The 6,970-nt window shown below is 40.6% G+C and overlaps 1 pseudogene; it reads left to right on the top strand.

Annotated features, from left to right (window-relative positions):
* The first annotated feature begins 1,413 nt into the window (after positions 1-1,413).
* Positions 1,414-5,281, top strand: LOC136386309 (ADP/ATP translocase 2 pseudogene; annotated as a pseudogene).
* The last annotated feature ends 1,689 nt before the right edge of the window (positions 5,282-6,970 follow it).

Genomic DNA, 6,970 nt, shown 5'->3' with positions numbered 1-6,970 from the left:
AGACTCATAGACCTTGGCCATAGAGAACAATTTATGAATTTGACCCCAAAATGCAAGAGAAGTAAATGTTAAAATAAATAAATGGGACTATATCAAACTAAAAAGCTTCTGCACAGAAAAGAAACTGACAACAAAACAAAAAAAACCAGCCAATCAAATGGGAGATAATATTTACAAACAATAGCTCTGATAAAGGGTTAATATCCCAAATATATAAAGAACTCACAAAGCTCAGCAACAAATAAGCAAACATGCCAATTAAAAAATCGGAAGAGGACCTGAACAGACACTTCTCCCAAGAAGACATACAAATGGCAAACAAACATATGAAAAGATGTTCATCTTCACTAGCTATTTGAGAAATGCAAATCAGGACAACAATGAGATACTACCTCACACCTGTTAGGTTGGCTATTATCAATAAGATAGGTAATAACAAGTGTTGGAGAGGATGTGAAGAAATAGGAACCCTCATCACTGCTGGTGGGAATGCAAATTATTACAACCATTATACAAGAAGGTATGCTAGTTCCTCAAAAAATTAAGAATAGAACTACCATATGACCCAGCAATCCCCCTACTGGGTATCCACCCCCAAAACTCAAAAACATTGATAGGTAAAAACACATTCATCCTCATGTTTATCACAGCATTATTCACAGTGGCCAAGACATAGAACAACCAATATGTCTTTTGATACAGGATTGGATAAAGAAGATGTGGTACATATATACAATAGAATAATACTCAGCCATAAGAAATGATGACATATTGCCATTTACAACAACATGGATGGACCTTGAGCACATTATATTCAGTGAAATAAGTAAATCAGAGAAAGCTAGGAACTATGTGATTTCACACATAGATGGGATATAAAATTGAGACTCATAGACATAGACACAAGTTAAGTGGTTACTAAAGGGAGGGGAATGTGGGAATGGAGTCAGGGGAAGGGAGAAAAGATAGACAAATATAGAGTGATAGAAAATGATTTGACTTTGTGTGATGGGTGTACAACATAATCAACAATTCAAATGCTATAGAAACATTTATCTAAAACCTATGTACTCTTACTGATCAATGTCACCCTGTTAAATTGAATTTTCTACATAAATTTGAAAAGAAGGAATGTATCCTTGAACCCTGTGGCACCTAGAAACTAGAATCTGGAAAGGGAGAATCTTGTATCCAGGATTACAGAGCCTGTGAAGGCATAAACTATATTTGGGGCCTGCTAGCATTTAAGCTTAGTCCAGATAGCTGGATTTCTAGGAAGTCCCTTTAGGGTTTGATAAAGACCACAAAATGGGAAATTATGGGAGGATTCATGATAGAGGTTAGGCATTGGAATGGTGGCATGGATGACAAAGGGATGATTTAGAGTGAGAACACAATGCTGGACTGAAGAAGATGAAGGTAAGGCTCTAGCAAAAAGCTTTCCTTTAGAGTGCCATGGGAGCCATTGATAGGAGTGGCTGAGAGCCTAGGTTCTGGAATAGCTTGTCACTTAGGGATTCTAATAGTGCTAGCCCCTTTCTCTTCCATGGGTCAAATGTCTACTGTCCTGGCCCTGGCCGGTTGGCTCAGCGGTAGAGCGGCGGCCTGGAGTGTGGGGGACCCGGGTTCGATTTCCAGCCAGGGCACATAGGGAAGCGCCCATTTGCTTCTCCACCCCCCTCCTTCCTCTCTGTCTCTCTCTTCCCCTCCTGCAGCAGCCGAGGCTCCATTGGAGCAAAGATGGCCCGGGCGCTGGGGATGGCTCCTTGGCCTCTGCCCCAGGTGCTAGAGTGGCTCTGGTCGCAGCAGAGTGACGCCCCGGAGGGGCAGAGCATCGCCCCCTGGTGGGCGTGCCGGGTGGATCCCAGTCGGGCGCATGCGGGAGTCTGTCTGACTGTCTCTCCCCGTTTCCAGCTTCAGAAAAATACAAAAATAAATAAATAAATAAATAAATAAATAAATAAATAAATAAACAAATGTCTACTGTCCTCACTCATTTCAGTAGACATAAGGAGATGAAATGGAAGAGTGAGAAAGTATGCAGCTTTTTCTCTATAATTAGTGATAAAACCCTTATAATATATTTCAGAAAGCAAGAGAGGCAGGAAGCAGTAGATACAAAGATGTCTATTCTGCTAAGAGTTCTCAGTCTTAGGATCTATTTTCAAGAACACCTTAGATTTTACCCCAAATGGGTCAATTGATTAGTACCAAACTGATACACAGATGAGGGTAAGTTGGGGCTTTACATGTGAAATTGATCTCACTCAACCTCATCAACAGACTTAATTCATTTTTGCTGAATAATGGCTAGAGTGGTGGAGAATTATTACACTGTGGTAGGGAAAGGCAATGGAAATAAGATATAATGTTTTCTATCCTCCCTTTCCCATTTTTTGTTTTTCCTTTTCTCTCTTCTCATAACCAGAAGTCTAGACAGGAAGCAGAATTCAATTACCAAGGAAATTGAAGCTGAATATTCTTAATTCTTTAGTTTGTGAGATAAAAACAAAATTGGTATTCAAAACACAAAACCTTATGGAGGATGTTTTTTAAAAATTTTTATTGTAAGCCCTGGCCGGTTGGCTCAGTGGTAGAGCATCGGCCTGGCGTGCAGAAGTCCCGGGTTTGATTCCCGGCCAGGGCACACAGGAGAAGCGCCCATCTACTTCTCCACCCCTCCCCCTCTCCTTCCTCTCTGTCTCTCTCTTCCCCTCCCGCAGCCGAGGCTCCATTGGAGCAAAGATGGCCCGGGCGCTGGGGATGGCTCCTTGGCCTCTGCCCCAGGCGCTAGAGTGGCTCTGGTCGCAACAGAGCAATGCCCCGGAGGGGCAGAGCATCGCCCCCTGGTGGGCAGAGCGTCGCCCCCTGGTGGGCATGCCGGGTGGATCCCGGTCGGGCACATGCGGGAGTCTGTCTGACTGTCTCTCCCCGTTTCCAGCTTCAGAAAAAAAATACAAAAAAAAATTTTTTTATTGTATTTATTGGGGTGACATTGTTAATAAAATTATATGTACTGCTCACAAAAATTAGGGGATATTTCAAAATGAATATGAAGTGATAAAATATCCCCTAATTTTTGTGATCAGTGTATGTTTCAGGTGTACAATTCTATAATTCATCATCTGTATATTATATTGTGTGTTCACCACCCCAAGTCAAGTCTTCTTTCATCACCATCTATCTCCCTTTACCCTCTTCTACCTTTGACTACTTCCCTTTCTCTCTGGAAATCACCATACTATTGTCTGTGTCTATGAGGTGTTTTTTTTTCTTTGCTTAACATCTTTTTCACCAGCCTCCCAATCCCCGGCCCTTCTGACAGCTGTCAGTCTGTTTTTTGTATCTATGAGTCTATTTGATTTTGTTTATTAGTTTATTTTTTTCATTAGATTCCATATATAAGTGATATCATATGCTACTTTTCTTTCTCTGACTGGCTTATTTCACTTATTATAATACTCTCCAGGTCCATCAATAAAATGAAAAGACTGAGTGGGAGAACATATTTGCCAATGATATATCTGATAATAGGTTAATATCTAAAATTATAAATAACTTATAAAATCTCACACCAAAAAGTAATCCCAAACAATCCAATTTAAAAAAAGAAACTGAATAGACCCTTCTCCAAAGAGGACATACAGATGGTAAATAGACATATGAAAACATGGTCAACATCACTAATCATCAGAGAAATGCAAATTAAAATCACAATGATATATTAATTCACATCTGTCAGAATGGCTATCATCAATAAATTAACAAACAACAAGTATTGGAGAGGATGTGAAGAAAAGGGAGCCCTCCTGCACTGCTCGTTGGAATGCAGATTGGTACAGTCATTGTGGAAAGCAGTATGGAGTGACCTGGAAGATGGGTTTTAACCAAACAGACCCATTCATCCTTATCATTGTTTTACATAAACAATATAAATACACAAAGATAAACAAAAATTTTCCTAGAAGTTTAGTTGAGAATCACTCTGTGGCATGGTTTTGAATCCTGACCTGCTGCTTTCTACTCTCACATTTGGCCTCAGCTGCCAGTCTCACACTCAGAGGAAAATAAGGCATCATTTTACCTTGCTCTAAAGGCAACAAAAGTACAAACCACACCAATCAACATCTTCCCCAAGAGGTCCTCCTTAAATCCCAGAAAATTGGTCCCAAAGTATTCGTCTTTCAATGTTTAATTAACATGTATTTGTTTTTGGTTAAATATCAGAGTTGGTTGGAAACTTCATGGGAATACAGCGCCATTCTTTATATATTGCTGCCCCTAGTGTAAAAAATGTAGACTGCATTCTCTTGATCGCTGCACGCCGCTCAGATTTTTTCCATTTGAATGTTGTAGAAACAATTTTAGCTTTGCTTTGTTTAGCTCCGCCCTAGAATCTCGAAGTCCCAACTGGTTACAAGCTCAGTCTCCTCACCCACAGTTTCCTTTCCACATGCCAGATGCCATCGTGTCTTTCACCAAAGACTTCCTGGCAGATTGTAGCGCCATCCAGCGGGTCAAGCAGTTGCTGCAGGTGCAGCATGACAGCAAGCAAATCACGGCAGATGTCCCCACGGAGCAGGGAGTCCTGTCCTTCCGGAGTGGAAACCTGGCCAATGTCATCAAATACTTCCCCACCCAAGTTCTCAACTTTGTCTTCAAAGGTAAATTCAAGCAGATCTTCATGGGTGGTAGGACAAGAGAACCCAGTTTTGGCACTACTTTGCAGGGAATCACATCAGGTAGTGCACTGGGGCCACCTCATTGTGTTTTGTGTATCCTTTTGATTTTTACCTGTGCACATCTAGCAGCTGATGTGGAAAAAGCTGGAGCTGAAAGGGAATTCAAAGGCCGCAATGACTGTCTGGTGAAGATCTACAAAACAGATGGGACTAAGGGCCTTTACCAAGGCTTTAATGTGTCTGTGCAGGGTATTATCATCTATCAAGCTGCCAACTTCAACATCTGTGACACTGTAAAGGGAATGCTTCCAGATCCCAAGAATACTCAGATCTTCATCAGCTGGATAGTGGTACAGTCCATCACCGTGGTGGCTGGGTTGACTTTCTATCCATTTGACACTGTTCTTTGCCTCATGTTGATGCAGTCAGAGTGCAAAGGAACTGATATCATGTACACAAGTATGCTCGACTGCTGGAAGAAGATTGCTTGGATGAAGGAGGCAAAACTTTTTATCAAGGATGTGTGGTCAAATGTTCTCAGAAGCATGGGTGGTGCTTTTGTGCTTGTCTTGTATGATGAAATTAAGAAGTTCATATAAATTATTTCCTAGTCCTTCCCCACTTCCACTACTCTGAGCAGGCGTGTTGTATTGTATTATGTAACATCTTAAATATTCTTGACAAACTATTGGCTTTCTATTTATTAATGGCAACTATTTGCTGGTTGAAAATGAGAAGCAATAATATTCATCTGACGAATTTTTTCTTAAAGCCATTTCTGTGATGATGATGGGACTCAATTATATTTCTTATTTCAGTCATTCCTGATAAACAAAATATTTGAAAAAATTCTGAAATATAAAGAAACAATTTTAGCCTTGTATCTGTACTTTTCCAGATATACAATTGAATAAATCTGTTAATATTTTTTATTATAGAGTATTGAAACAGGTAGTCTACCACTGGCCATAATTTCTTCTGATGGTAAAGTAGATTCTGCTCTGTGGCAACTGCTTTTTGATGTAGTCTCTGTTGTTAAATTTTAATAAAAACCATTCTATGCTTGTATACTCTGAAATAATTTCTGAAAGTTCATGTTGATGTCAACTGAGTTCTAATGATGTGATATCCACAGAAACCTTATCAGTTAAAGTGAACTACCTTTAAAGTTTAAGAAGAGAGTAATCTTCTAATACTGGAGAGTTTTCCATAGAAAACAATAAAGTTAAGTTTGAAAGTGTGTGTGTGTGTGTGTACAGGAGATAAGGGTAGGGGAATAAGAACTTGCATGCATCAGCATTCATCTCTTTTTTTTTTTTGTATTTTTCTGAAGTTAGAAGCAGGAGGCAGAAAGATAGACTTCTGCATGCACCCCACCAGGATCCACCTGGCATGCCTACCAGGGGGTGATGCTTTGCCCATCTGGGACATTGCTCCATTGCAGCTGGAGCCATTCTAGTGTCTGAGGCAGAGGCCATGGAACCATCTTCAGCATCTGGGCCAACTTTGCTCCAATGGAGCCTTGGCTGCGGGAGGGGAAGGGAGAGATAGAGAGAAAGGAAAGGGAAAAGGGTGGAGAAGTAGATGGGCACTTCTCCTGTGTGCCCTGGCCAAGAATTGAACCTGAGACTTCCACATGCTGGGCCAATGCTCTACCACTGAACCAACTGGCAGGGCCCAAATGAAAAATAATAATAGAAGATAAAGAATCTTCCCAGCCAGTTGGAATCATGGTTGAGAGTGCTTTGCTATTGTCTATTATCAGAAATGTATTTTTGTGGACATTCTGTTAAACAACTATTAAGTAGAGTGTTAAAGCTTTCCATGTTGATAAGGGGGAGGAAACACTGGCCGAGGAGAATATCTTAGGAAGGAAATATTGATCCAGGGCTTTTAAGTCTGGTGTTGCCAGTGGGAATACATTCATTTCTCGTGCTTATTAACATAGACTGCCCACATCCATTCCAGAAGTTTAAAAGAGCTTCAAGAAGTCCTTCTGGGAAGCTTTTCTTGGAGTAGCTACACTCTGGCTACTTCACTAAATATGTAAACTGGCTTAGACAAGGACCATATGATTTAACTCATATGTGGAATCTAATGAGAAAATGAATTAACAAGCAAAATAGAGACAGACTTAATAGAGAGCAGGCTAATAGCTCTCAGGAGAGGTGGCTAGAAGGTGGAAAGATTGAGTGAAAAAGAAAAAACTCATGGACATAAATAACAGTGGGGTGATTACCAGGGGTCGGGAGGTGGAGGAAGGTAGACAAGGGATAAATGGTGATGGA

Source organism: Saccopteryx leptura, chromosome X (assembly GCF_036850995.1).
Source record: "Saccopteryx leptura isolate mSacLep1 chromosome X, mSacLep1_pri_phased_curated, whole genome shotgun sequence".
Classification (NCBI taxonomy): domain Eukaryota; kingdom Metazoa; phylum Chordata; class Mammalia; order Chiroptera; family Emballonuridae; genus Saccopteryx; species Saccopteryx leptura.
This window is presented reverse-complemented; position numbering and strand designations above follow the sequence as displayed.